The sequence below is a fragment of the Hylobates moloch genome, unplaced genomic scaffold, assembly GCF_009828535.3.
Source record: "Hylobates moloch isolate HMO894 unplaced genomic scaffold, HMol_V3 SCAFFOLD_5, whole genome shotgun sequence".
Lineage (NCBI taxonomy): Eukaryota > Metazoa > Chordata > Mammalia > Primates > Hylobatidae > Hylobates > Hylobates moloch.
This window is the reverse complement of record NW_026652280.1, coordinates 73,254,772-73,269,821: the sequence shown is the minus strand read 5'-3', so window position 1 is coordinate 73,269,821 and position 15,050 is coordinate 73,254,772. Positions and strand designations below refer to the sequence as shown.

At 34.5% G+C, this 15,050-nt stretch overlaps 1 long non-coding RNA gene and 1 pseudogene across 1 annotated transcript; both read left to right on the top strand.

Annotated features, from left to right (window-relative positions):
* The window catches only part of LOC116467827 (ankyrin repeat domain-containing protein 18A-like), a 76,548-nt pseudogene that overhangs the window by 24,172 nt on the left and 37,326 nt on the right, over positions 1-15,050 (top strand).
* On the top strand, positions 11,852-14,793 carry LOC131383480 (uncharacterized). The gene is made up of 3 exons (XR_009213529.1): positions 11,852-11,926; positions 13,320-13,500; positions 14,684-14,793. It is a non-coding gene; the product is annotated as an uncharacterized LOC131383480 (long non-coding RNA).

Sequence of the window (15,050 nt, the reverse complement as noted above, 5' to 3'; positions counted from 1 at the left end):
AAGACTTGAGTGTTGCTACTAAGGTAAAGTGGTCTCTTGTAAAATTATTTTTCTCACTCTGAATGTAGTTTTGCATAGTATTTACTTCTCAAATTTAGCAGTGGCTTACCTATCATTGTTTTATGGTGGTAATGGAAAGTTGGTCAGAGAAAAACATACATATGGCTAGTTGATTCAAAAAAATTGTTTAACTTTGGTAACTAACAAAGATTGATAAGTACTGTGACAGAGTGGGAACTGAAAAAAAAATGAACTGGAAAATAAGCAGTGACAGGAAAATCACATTAGGAAATGCTTTCTCCAATAGAGGAAATATGAAATTTGGTTAAGTTTTATTTGGATAAATACTAATACTTTGACTTTTAAATCATATGAGTGTGACTTTCTTAATATTTATGCCTGTATAAATCCTCAGTGGATCAAATTACTTGCAGTAATCATGGAATCCTCCTGGTAATTTTTAGTGGCAAAAATGTTCAGCACACAGCATATAGCTTTTGTTCTTGGAAACTTATTATTTTGGTAGCATATAGTTTTTAGGAGAGATTGTTTCTCTACTTATATTATTGGTTCTGTAGTGAGACTAAAATAATATTTAAAATTGTAGAAAAATAGCTGAGTGTGGTGGTGTACACCTGTAGTCCCTGCTACTTGGGAATTTGAGGCAGGAAGATTGCTTGAGCCCAGGAGTTTGAGAACAGCCTAGGCAACATTGTATCTGATTTAAAAATGTAAATTGTGGAAATGTAGAAATTTGAATTGATATTCTCAAAATTTGTATTGAAAAGGGATTTTTGTGTGTTTTATGAGTTGTCCATGAAGAGTTTATATAAAACACTTCATCTAATTGAATAACATGTATTTTGCTGCAAATAACCAGCTCTAGAAGCAGAGACTCTTAATACCAATATGGTAAGTCTTTATCATCATAATTTTGTCGCTGTAGTTTATTTAAAATATTCACTTGGCCAGGTGTGGTGGCTCACACCTGTAATCCCAGCACTTTTGAAGGCCAAGGTGGGTAGATCACCTGAGGTCAGGAGTTCAAGATCAGTCTGGCCAATGTGGTGAAACCTTGTCTCTAAAAAAAAAAAGCACAAAAATTTGCCAGTCATGATGGCACATGCCTGTAATCCCAGCTGCTCAGGAGGCCAAGGTTGGAGAATCGCTTTAACCCGGGAGGTGGAAGTTGCAGTGAGCCAAGATTGCACCATTGCACTCCAGCCTGGGTGACAGAGCAAGACTACATCTTAAAAAATAAAATAAAATGAAATAACCACTCAAAGTCCTTATATCATATTCTGAAATTTTGAATTTCAGAAGGTTTTCTATTTAGTTGTTTAAATAATCATTAAGCTACTGGAGGTACCATAAGCTACTGGAGGTCAGTAAACATATCTGTGTGTATCCTGGAGTACCTAGAATAGTCTTCCATGTAAGGAGCATTTTACTTGTTTTTTGAGATGGGGTTTCACTCTGTCACCCAGGCTGGAGGGCACTGGTGAGATCTTGGCTCACTCTGATCTCCATTTCCTGGGCTCAAGTGATCCTCACACCTCAGCCATCCAAGTAGCTGAAACAATAGAGCTACGTCACCATAGACCTGTGTCACCATGCTCGGCTGAGTTTTGTAGAGACAGGGTTTTGCCTTGTTGCCCAGGCTGGTCTTTAACTGTTGGGATCAAGTGTTCTGCCCACCTCAGCCTCTCAAAGTGCTGGGGTTACAGGCAGGATACATTCAGTCTTAATAGTTGTTTAATCTGAATAAATAGACAAATGAATTTTTATATAATGGAATGTTATAAGTAATATATACCTAATGTATCTAACAATTAAATATTGTATCTAAAATATTGCTTACATTTGTATTATTTTTTAATATTTAAGTGTGTATAAGTTTTGATGTGTTGAGAAATTATGCCATAATTAAAAAGAAAATAAATTAGAAATAGGTCATCAGTAGCAAAGAGGGTTACAATATATTTTCCAGTATCATTCAACTGGAATCTTAACACTGAGATTTTAGATTAACATTTGACAGCAATTTAAAAAATAACAGAATGCAGGGAAAGCATTACTTTCCTTTTATTTCTGAGCATGATTCTAGCCACAGGGGAAGGAAAATGAGATGAAAAAAGAGAAATTACAGGTGTATACTACTGCTGAATATGGATGAACAAAGTGGTCACAATTATCCATAAAAAGCTGTTAGGAAGGGAAGCATCAGGATGACAGATCTAAAAATCACTTTTTCAAAGGAAGAGGGATTGTGAAAGGACATGGAGGGAGGAAAGAAAGACATTTGCTGGGGTCTTAGGAGTTAAAGCCAAGTAAACTTGGGACAACTCACTTCCAGTTGCTTTGGCATATGCCCAGTCTCAAAAAAGAGGTTATTGCTGTGGAGAGTGCTGGAGGCAGGAGGGAGTGCTAGAATTGGGGTAAACCACAGCAGCTCATTTCACTTGATAACTGTCAGGCCTCAGAGAGAGAAGTTTCACTGACATGAGTGAATAAGATGTGATTAAGTTGCATATAGATGCTTTGGCTAATTTTTTTTGAGATAGCCAGTTCTTTGATATGATAGCTATTTTATAAAAGTCCTTTACAGTGTAAGATCCTATACCAAACTTCGTTAATTTTAGAAGCAATCATATTATAAAATTCATCCTGTGAATACCAAAATTCTCTTTTTCAATAAATACTACACTGATTTTGAAATATAAAAGTATATTTGTATCCAGCAAGTCTGTGGTGATTCAGTGTTCTATTTTTGATAAATATTTTTATATTGGAAGCTTATTCGACATGGTTTATTTGATGTGTTTTATGGACTGCCTTGCATGAGTGGATCAAGGAGATCTAATTCAAGGCCAAATGAGGGGATAGGAGAAATGTAGGTGCTGCAGTAGCCCATGTGGTCATGGGAAAAATGAGTAGTTTGATTAGCTGTCATTTCATAAGTGTGCATCCTAGCTGATCAATGTAGAACACTTTCTTTGATGAGAGGTGAATCACACATTCACCTGAACTGTCATCCCAACTGTGTATTTCCTCAGCGACAGGACAAGAGGAATTTATTTGTGGCGTGCTGGCAGCAATGCCTCTGATGTGTTGAGTTAAAATACTCTGTACATTCACCATCAGCTATGACGTTGATTCCCTCAGGTTTGATTTGCTCCTCTGTTTAATGGTCCCTTTTCTCCTCATCAGTCCACGTGTTCACGGTGATATCCATGCCAGGAACTTTAATAATAATAATATTATTATTATATAATATAATATAATAATAATATTATTATCAACTGTAGCTGATACTATATGCACATGCTACCATACCCTGCTAATTTTTCTATTTTTAGAAGAGATGGGGTTTCTCCATGTTGGCCAGGCTGCGCTCGAACTCCTGATCTCAGGTGACCTGCGCGCCTCAGCTTGCCAATATGCTGGGATTACAGGCAGGAACCACTGTGCCAGCTACAAATAAGATTTTGAAGGCTATTATATTTTATACAATTCTTTGGTCTATGTGAATTCCGAAGGTATTCATGCATTGAGGGAAGATCATCTCAGTTTAATGAAAGCAGTTTTTAATTTAATGTATATTCATTAAAATTTTTTTTGAAGTTTTTGTCTCTAGTACACAGAAACACACAATAATGTCATGGGTATTTGACCTTAATGTGTTTATGCACAAACTTAGTTATTCAAATATTTTCTTATCCCTGAAGAATCTTAATTATTAATAAACAAATTTCTGATGGAAAACAACATGTGCAATAGAGATGGTTGAGTGATTGAAAGTAAATTGTAGTGAATAACAGAAGCTTAGAACAAGTTAAGTAAACTTGTCTGAGTTAATAGCAATTACAGGACTTTTAAAATACATTAGACCATGAGGGAGTAGTGTGTTTGTGGGGTAGAGGACAACATGGTACTGCTTCAGTGAAGAAAGAACTTTTACACCTTATTACAATTTGTATTACTATTTACATTGTAATAAATAAAAACTTTATTTTCAGATATTTTAGATTATGTTTCTACTAGTTGAACCATCAATAGTAAGACTTTTCAAAGATTTGGGAAGTTGTGAGCTGATGATAAATATCTGTATCACTATCAGTGATCAAAAATCAGACAGCAATTACAGACTTTGGACACACGAACTTCATAGTCAAAGAAAGGATTAATCTTGGAGCTGTGTTTCTATCAGGGAATTATACTCTTCATTACCTGTGTGAATCGCAGTTATTAGAGTAGAAAGCAAAGAAGGGAAAGAAGCCTAGAAAATTTTATTCTATATTACCTTGGTTGGCTTCATGCTACCATAGTTCTGACTTTTAAAAAGTCATTTTGTGGTCAAATGTACTTTGTGTTTACTCCCCTTATGCAGTCTACAACCAAAGAGAATGCTTCTTAGCAAGGCATTTGTATTCTTCCCTTAAGGAAAGCAACATATAAATAACAAAGAGAATGAGGAGAAAGAGTAATTTCATTGAGGTTAGTATTTAACATAAATTTGAGTATGTGTACCATGATTATATTTCGAATTTTGGGGCTGGATGGGAAAACCAGCTAGACATCTACAGATTTCCTACTCAAACACAATGTGCCTTTGTTTTATTTTTACATCTGTAATTTTGCAATTATTAGGTACAACTGTATGCAGTGTCACTAAAAAATACCTTCCAAAACCAAATATTAAATAATGCCTATGGCTTTCTGTATTATAGTGTTGATTTTCCCAATATTAATGGGAACCATTGAGCATTTGCCTTGTGGTGTCTCCTCAGCTGTATTCACACATTCCATCACCTTGTCTTAATGGATAATCATGGACTACGAGTACGGGTTTTCAGAAGAGCTGTGTCATTTAAAGATAACACAGGAGCATCAAATTTAATTCTGCTAGAACATCTGGTCTATTGATTAACTGCAGCTAATATGGGGTCTACTTCACATACAAGTTAAATTCAGTGTCCTTAATCACTCATATGATGAGGTCAACAGTAATAAATTATGCAATATTTTTTCACCCCTATAGTTTTCTTTTTCCCCTTATGTCTAGAATTAACATTTTGTTTCACAAAACATGATGATATTCTTCTAGAGTAGTGATGACAAGCTATAAATCCAAAGTTTCATACCTATGCAAATGACTTGTTTGCTTTTATTTTCTTATGAGCTTGGTAGATCCATGAAACAGAACTTTTAAAACAAAATCCTCATATATGGCTGGGTGCAGTGGCTCATGCCTGTAATCTCAGCACTTTGGGAGGCTGAGGCTGGCAGATAACCTGAGGTTGGGAGTTTGAGACCAGCCTGACCAACATGGAGAAACCCATCTGTACTAAAAACACAAAATTAGCTGGGCATGGTGGCACATACCTGTAATTCCAGCTACTCGGGAGGCTGAGGCAGGAGAATCGCTTGAAACCGGGAGGCAGAGGTTGCAATGAGCTGAGATCGCACCACTGCACTTCAGCCTGGGCAGCAAGAGTGAAACTCCATCTCAAAAAACAACAACAACAACAACAACCACAAAACCCAAATGCATTTCCTCGGTACAGTAAAACTGAAACAGAAAAAGTGTAAAGTAAATACAAGTAACTGAAACAGTTTATGTGTATTATTTTACTTCTCATTTGATAAAATTTGTAAGGTAATGAGCAGAGCATATTTCTCCAGGGACCCAGATATATACATTTATTCATTCAATAAAAACGCATTCTTATAATGGCCACTGATACTTATATCCTAAATATTTCTGAAAACATCTCCTCAGACCTGCATCATCTTTGCAACATTGCCTTATATTTTATCTTTGTTCATTTATTTATATGCCTCAGAATTTTATGCTCCTCACAGTATTTAGAGTTAATTATCTCTAATGTAAACAGATCCATGAACCACTCTTGAATACCTAATGTCCAAGCACCTTAAAGGTTTATATAAGGATTTCAGAAACTGACTTCTGGGTTGGGCATGGTGGCTCATGTCTGTAATCCCAGCACTTTGGGAGACTGAGGCAGGTGGATCATTTGAGGTCAGTTCAAGACCAGCCTGACCAACAAGGTGAAACATCATCTTTAATAAAATACAAAAATTAGCAGGCGGTAGTGGCATGCACCTGTAATCTCAGCTACTCAGGAGGCTCAGGCAGGAGAAGTGCTTGAACCCGGGAGGCCTGGTTGCAGTGAGCCGAGATCATGCCACTGCACTTCAGTCTGGGAGACAAAGTAAGACCTTGTCCCAAAAAAAGAAAAGAAAAGAAAAGAAAACTGATTTCTGCCCAAATCTCCATCCGTAGCCCTTTCCCCATCTGCGTTTTTCTCTGGAATTACTGAGCTGCTGGCAATGGCCCCCTCACCATTCCTCTTTTGCAGAGAACTACGTACTCTCTTGGAGGCTTCTCTCCCTCTCTTGTTGCTGCCTGGCATGTGCTAAATCTTTCCTGCCCCTGCCTCACTTAATCTGGCTAACGTCACTCTCTAAGTCTCAACTAATGCATGATGTTTAGGAAAGCCATCCCTGACAGGTTTTATGTTCCTTCCTTATACCCCAGTGCCTAACACTTAGCAGGAACTCAATAACTAATTATTTAGCAAAATTAAGACTGTTTATGCAAAGATGATTCAAAGATCGTCCTCTACAGTCTAGCAGCAAAGGGGATCAACACGTAAAGACATGATGTGCAGTTGAGATGGTAAAGTAACACTAGAAAAACTGACAAAGTACTAAGGGAGCCCCAAGAAGAAGACACCTGTGTGTGTGGAGAAAGAGCTAGAATCAAGGAAGACTTCACACAGCATTCTAAGCCTTTTTTATTTTCTTTTTCGGTTGTTGGAGATAAATTCTTACTCTATCACCCAGGGTGGAGTGCAATGGCATTATCAAGACTCACTGCAACCTCAAACTCCTGGGCTTGAGGGATCTTCTCACTTAAACTTCTTGAGTAGCTGGGACTGCAGGCACATATCACCATGTCTGTCTAATTTTTCGTAGAGTCAAGGTTATCTATGGTTCCCAGGCTGGTCTTAAACTCCTGGCCTTGAGCAATTCTCCCACTTTGGCCTTCCAAAGTGCTGGGATTACAGATGTGAGCTATTATGCCCAGCCTACATTCTGAGTCTTAAAAGATGAAAATAAATGTTTCAGAATAGTAGGGGAAAACATTTGCAATGTAAAAAATGGGGTGCACACTAATTAGGGTATAAACAACAATAATTTTGCAAATTATTTGTAACTGCCAACTCAATTAGTGTCTTGTTAAAAAGATAGTTATGAAGTATATTAAAGTGTTACGTGGTATATTATTTTGACTTATTTCAAAATTTTGTTTTGTTTCCAACAGTTTTGTTTATTTATGTTGTGTGGAACAATTTGTGAGTGACCCTGAGATTTTGTATGGCTTGAACCTAGTGATATCTAGTGTCTCTCCAAGTGGTTTGTTGAAGTTTTGGATAATTAGAAGTATTTCTTAAAGAAGTAAATATTTCAGTAAACATTAAGCTTCATTTAAACTCTCAAAATATAAAATACAAAGAAATGTTACTCTCTATTTATTTTTATAAAGATTATAATCTTTATCTAACTGTTCTTAGTTCATTTGAACTAAACCAATGAATTTGTCAACAGAACAAGCCTTGCCAGTGGCTTCAGAGGAAGAGCAAGAAAGGTGTGAAAGAAGTGAAAAGAAGCAACCACAGGTATATGAAAATTTAAGTTTCTTGTTTAATATTGGTTTTTTTTTTTTGCTTTAGAAACAAAGCATAGTCCAAATGACATGACCTTTTAGACAATACCTTTAGAATCCGATAGATCATAATTTCATATTTAATTTTTAAAACATTTTAACCAGTTATGAAACTTAAGATATTCTTACTATCTCTGGTAACTATTAGTTATTCTGGTAATTCTTACTATCTCTAGTAACTCATAGCTGTCTTTACCCTTGGAATTGAGGCAATAAATTTTCAGAATTATCTTGCTCTTTTATTTTTACAACATTACTCATAATATGAAGGTAACATGAAATATTGGGTCATATTACTAAGGAATAGAAATTATGAACAATTTAACAACGATGACTACTGAGTTAAGCTAGCATTAAAGGAGTCATCATTGAGAGTGGTTCAAATGTTGCAGTTTTATATTGTTGGTCACCAGTGCCAAGTTTAAAGATTTATTCTGTTTTGTGGTCACCAGTTGACTTCTGTGTCTGTGTTCAGGGAGTGAATAGGGTCATAAAAGTCAACCCGGTTGCCTATTAAGAAAATCCTACCTTGTGGAATGGGACCTTTGGTGTCATGGTATAAGCAATAACTTTATTTCAACATAAATACATACTAAATATTACTAAAATTTAAAAAATCCATCCACTATCACTAGTGGAACTTAAAATATATTAGAAGTGGATATAAGCGGAAAATCTATCTATATACATAACACTATCATAGTATATCATTTGAATTAGAATTTAAAATTTTGCTTGTCTTTCTTATTGGTGTTCAGTTTGGCTATTAATGATTTAGTGTTTGCCCAGTCTCTAGTTAATCTTCGGAAACGTAATGCACTGTAGGGGCTCACTCTTTCTGGTATGCTGAGGTAAAATCTTTGTAAGAGAGGAAGCTTTTATAATACTACATACCATCTTTGAATTTATTTCTGGTAGATTTAACACATCATGCATTAAGTTTAGCCCAAACAAACACTGAGAGTTCAGCTTGCCAGTTCATGTTTCTGTCCTATGTTAAGCCATGGCAAATTGTTTTTCACTTTTTAGTTACAATCCCATAATTTAAGAGTAGCAACACATAGATTAAGTTTCACAGTTAAATTTTAATTATTTTCTAGTATTTCTTTGTTTATACTTGATTAAAGCTAATTTTAAAACATGCACTCTGACAGAAAAGACATCTGAGAAACAAAACAAGCAAATTTGTTTTCCATTTTGCACCTGCCAAAAAAAAAAAAGTCTCAAAAACCAGAACTGGGTAAGAATTGTGATAAAGGGAATAATCTATCTGTATATTCACAACTTTCTTTAAAATCCATTACAAACAATTTCAAGCTGAATATTTGTGAAAGTTTTGAAAACCCCAAAATTACTGCTTGCCCTGAGGAAGAGCTTCTACATAGTAACTCTAAAGAGGGACGAACAAAAAAGGAGTGCCCTCTAATCTGATGAATCATGTCCCTGATTGTGAGGAGGAAGATGCATCTGGAGGGTCTAACTCTGTGGCATTCCAGGCAGCGCCTGAACAGAGGAAGCCCATGTCAAATGTCTTTTCATTCCATTCACACTCCAGGTCCCTGAAATACACTTACCAGTCATCTTCTAAGCTTCATTTAAATGAAAATAAATCAGACTATAAAAATGATAACAAACCAGACACATAGCTTGTTTCTAACACAGATGATGAAAATTTTTGTAATGATACAGAAACCAGAAAATTAAGGAACCCAGTAATTATGATTGAAATGAAAGATGATGAAGAGTTTGACATGCAAATGGCAAAAAATATAAACCCAAATACCACTAATTGGAAATTAGACATTAGGCATTGGCCTCAGTCTAGAGATCCAGAAAGTCTTTTTGATTTGTGGTTTACCCACCCGAAAGAAATGAAGCATATGATTCAGACAGAAAGCCACAGTATTTCTGCTGCTACAGATACTTATAAAAACAGAAAACCAATACAGTGCTTATTCCAGAAGCCACTATATGACAATCCCAGTGCTAATAACTACAAAAGCATGAATCTTGAATTATAAAATGTGAGTTATTCTCTGCCACATAGTGAGAGAACATCAAAAATATAGCTAGAAGACTTACAGCAAGATATTCCAAGGCCACCAACATGGCACATGTATACATATGTAACAAACCTGCACATTGTGCATATGTACCAGAATTTAAAGTATAATAATAGTAAAAAAGAATGAGGTAGGCATGTTACAAGTAGAGTTCCTGGCTTTGGAGAAAGAGAAAGTCCAACTTCAAAAAGACAGAGGTTCACTTGCTGCTTCTTTTTTCTCTTTATCAATTATTTGATTTAGTCAAATTTTCTATTCAAGAAAATCTCATGTGTACAGGTACAGTGGGGTTATCTAAATGTGTAATTATGTGTCAAAGTAGATGAGTTCTGCTATCTAAATAACGGTTCTGGAGAATGTTCTCATAATGTTTGTTCATTAATCAACCTAAGTCTCTATCAGTCTTCCAAGTGGCGTATGAGCTGGGAAACTAATTCAGCCACATACCATGTGACCTTCTGAACCAGATCAACATAAAGAAATTGCTAAAGAAATAAGCTCTAGATTCTAGATTCTTTTTTCTGTATTCATTTAGAGATGATTTACATTTATTTAATGATAGAGTGGGAATACAATGGGAGGGAAGCAATGACTGAGACGAGCCACAAAAACACGTCTAGCCTTGAGAGTTGCAATGAATATTCCCAGCCAAATGAGTCTGTTTAATGTGTTTTCATGTATGCAAGTTTATCTGCTTAGCTCAAACTGTTTGAACTTATAGTCCTATCATGGTTATTTCCGATATTTTTGAAAACAAATGTATACTTCTACATATTTTAAAAAATCACCACTCTCTAATATTTCTGTTGAATCAGACCTTACATTATGTTGTTTAATATAGTATGGTATGTTTTGGCATGCATGATTTTTATCCTATAAGAAGCATAATTTCTTAGCCAAAAATTTAGCCTTTGACTCTTCAGTAGAAAGTTGAATTCTGTACATTGTATTCTAAAGATAGACAAAAATCTAGAGATTTTCTTCTTTCAAAGTAAAAGCAGATGAGGCCTTTTTCCACCCTCTGAGGCATTAAATTGCTTTGCTCAAGTTAGACTTTTAATATATTTAATTTGATAAATTTATCTGGTAATTTATGTAATTCAGCAATACGGAATTGTATCATGTTATTTGGTGCCATGAAATGCTAGGGAATGCCACCTTAGGAGCTTTGGATGAAACACTTAATATGTCTCAGTTGGTTTGACTCCCATTATCAGTAGATAATGGGGCTAAAAGTAGGTAACTGTACCATATGTTTTCCACCTGTAAACTTTTATGGTAATTAAATGTGAAATCTGGGAAGCATCTTGTTTTCCAGAATTCTGCACTAGAAACTCAGCAGTTTCACTCTGCTTCTTGTGTTGTGGTAAACTTTGGTTCCCATAGTTCAGGGAGAATCTTTACTTTTTTGGTATCCCAGGATTCAAAGAAAAAAAAAAGAGATAAAAGGCAGTGGGGAAAAGAATAGCTTAGTGCAGAAAAGGGAAAAATTCTTTACTGTTCCTGAAGCTCTACAAGGTCACATCCTCTTAATCTGGCTATTTCATGTAAAATCCAGATGGTAAAGACAGAAGACATATGTTATGCCTGTGTCTTTTTATTCCTCTGTTTCTGCCAGCCAGACAGCATAAACATTTATATCAGATAGCAAAGAGTGGATGCGAATAAAAGCACAAAATGGAGAAGAGTTCTTTTTGAAATTTTGGAAAATTCTTCCATTCACTCAAACAGAAATGAGCAGACTTGACAAAAATTTCAATGATAAAATGATGAGAGTACCTTATAATTATAATAATTATGTGTAATGATAAAATTAAAGTAAGCACAAAATACTTTTATCATTAAAATGGTGATAGTTAACCTGAATCAAGTGAAAAAATCAGGGAAAAAGTTCTTTTTATTGAATAAAATAATAACAAGTATTATTCATATTACTTTTATTAAAGGTCAAAGAAGGAAGTAATACAATCAAAAGTGAAAAAATACAACTGTCAGAAAATATATGTCATAGTACATCTTCTGCTGCTGCTGACAGATTAACCCAACAAAGAAAGATTGGGAAAACATATCCCCAGTAATTTCCCAAGAAACTGAAGGAAGAGCATGATAGGTAAGTAAGCCTATAGCAGTGTGCTTTTTTGTTTTGCTTTGGTTTGGTTTGGTTTTTTTTGTTTGTTTTTCTGAGATGGAGTTTCTCTCTTGTTTCCCAAGCTGGAGTGCAGTGGTGTATTCTCACCTCACTGCAACCTCTGCTTACGTTGTTCAAGTGAGTCTCCTGACTCAGCCTCCCTAGTAGCTGAGATTACAGACATGTGCCACCATGCCTGGCTAATTTTTTGTATTTTTAGTAGAAATGAGGTTTCACCATGTTAGCCAGGCTGGTCTCGAACTCCTGACCTCAGGCGTTCTGCCCACCTCGGCCTCCCAAAGTGCTGGGTTTACAGGAGTAAGCTACCGTGCCTGGCCACCTATAGCAGTATTTCACAGGAGATAATTGTCATTGTGCTATAAACTAATTCAAAATTGGACTAATATTCCTTATGATTAACAAGTTTTATATTTTTACCAGGGATATTTAGCCCTGCCTGGTAATCAGAAAAATGCAAATTAACATAAAATAAGACATATTTTGTAAAGTCATGCTGATATTTAAAAAGTAATTACTAGTGTTGGCAAATGTGAGGAAAAAGGCATTCTCATACACTGTTGGTATCTGAAATTGGTAAATTATTTCTGAAGGGTAACTTAGTGCTGTGTATCAAAATTTCAAATAACCTGACATCCCTTTAACTCAACAGCTTCACTTCTGGGACTAGATTTCACAGGAAAACACAACTTGTGTAAACATACACACGTTTATTAAGTGCATTAATTATATATTACACATAATGAACAATAGGCTAATAAATATACAAAATATATGTAATAAGAAGTTGAATTGAAAGTATTAAGAAATAATTATAAAAAGTGTGGAGTAACAGATGTTAGACTCTTTAGCCTAGCTTTGGATGACAGTCATCTGCAGATATAATTTGTGTGAGAGACATCTTACCCTGTAAATCATTTGGAGAGACACCTGCAATATTTCATAAAGATGAAAATTTATTTCTAGTGAACTTATATGCTTCTCAATAAATAGTAACTTTAAAAATTTAGTTGATTGTAAATGACCTTTTCTAATTAGGGAGTAATTATTACTGTGATTTGAAAAGGTAATTTTGAACTTGTAACTTCTCCTCCAGTATCCTTTTTTATAATATATACTAGAGTGACTAGTAACAAAAACTTTAGCAGAATATTCTTTCCTTACTACTTTTCAAGTGTATGCATTCTTTTGAAGATGTTGAAGTGAGAAATTAAATATCTGAGAACTGCAAAGGAAAAATAATCCAGAACATAGAAATTTTATTAGGATAATAAATAACATCTGCAGAGGTAGATCACAGGATGAACTCTTTATTTTTTAACAAAATAAATTTTAAGATAAATGCCTTTATCTGCAGATGCACCTCAAAACAAGAAAATGAAGAAAAAAGAAATGTTAACATGCTGTACAAAAAAAATGGAGAAGAATTAGAAAGGAAAGAGAAACAATATAAGAAAGAAGTTGAAGCAAAACAACTTGAACCGACTGTTCAATCACTACAGATGAAACCGAAGACTGCAAGAAATACTCCAAGTCAGGTAAATCAATCTTTGGTAAAAATTCTATATTTTAAACTTTATTTTATCAGTGTTACTTATAATATCCACTTGATTTAATATATATTATTTAGGTCTAAAACAAACCAGAAATGTTATCTCATTTTTAAAAATGAACGATGACACTTACAGGTACAATTATTAATATTTATTATAAATCTTGGCATCCACATAGGATATTATTTTATTACAAAGAGCTTTTGAAAACAATAATATGCCATAATATATCCTTAGTGATAACCTATTGATAACGATTTTGTTCCCATTAAAATTGTTCCTTGTACTTTCTCCTATTTCATATTGATTACTGTACCTAATATTATAAAGAGGAAACAGAAATTATTGCAATCACAAATAATTTCAAGATATTCTAAGAAGAGCACTATAAATTTTATCTTATTTGTGATTGGTGTTTTGAAATAAAAGTTTTCTTTCGTATTGATATACCTGCACCACAGAAGTAACTGTGATCTGTTGGAGAACTAGAAGTAGAGTCAGAAGTCCTGGGGAAAATCCTGTAGCTTGCGTACATTTTTAACCTTTCTTTCTCAAAATTGTGGTAACTAGATGAGTTCATCAATGAATGTATATAGGAGTGACTAGTTTAATGTCTAGATTTATGATTTAGTAAATGTAATTCTTATAACTGACTACAAAAGTGTTAAAAGAGTCAAACTGAAATACAATGTTATCAGTGAAACAGAACTGTAATAACTCTGGGAAATTTTATCTGTCCAAATGCATGTGAACTAAGGTTCTTACTATAGGATGGTGTATGGGTTAGATATCAAAGCGTAAATGCAAATTTTTTGATGTATTTTAATTTAGTCAAATTTGTTAATGCTTTAATTTATGCTTTTGAGTTTGTTGTAATTCAAGGCAAGGCTTTTCCAATTCTGAAATTCTTAAAAATTCTCTGGTGTGCATGTGTGTGTGTGTGTGTGTGTGTGTTTACTTTTATAAATTCATTGACTTTGAATAAATTTCTGAACTTTTTGGAATTTATGCTCTATAAGGTTCAAAGTTTTGCTTCAACTATTTCTCCAGTTGGATATCCACTTACAGTAACCTTTTTAGTGTATGGATGTGCAGGTTATTCTTTAACTTCAGAGGTAATCGTGATATATTATTTTTTGAGTACTAGCTAAAACTTTCTTTTATTTAGGATTTTCATAACCATGAAGAAATGAAAGATCTGATGGATGAAAATTGTATTTTGAATACAGATATTGCTATACTCAGGAAATATGCACAATGAAAAATGACAACCTGGAGAAAGAAAATAAATATCTTAAGGACATTAAAATTGTTAAAGAAACAAATGCTGCCCTTGAAAAGTGTATAAAACTCAAAGAGGAAATGATAACAAAAACAGCATTCCACTATCAACAAGAGCTTATTGATCTCAAAGCTGAGAATACAAGGCTCGATTCCAAACTGTTGAAGGAAAAAGAAAGCAAGAAAAGACTGGAAGCTGAAATTGAATCTTATCAGTCTAGACTGGCTGCTGCTATAGGTAAATACAGTGAAAG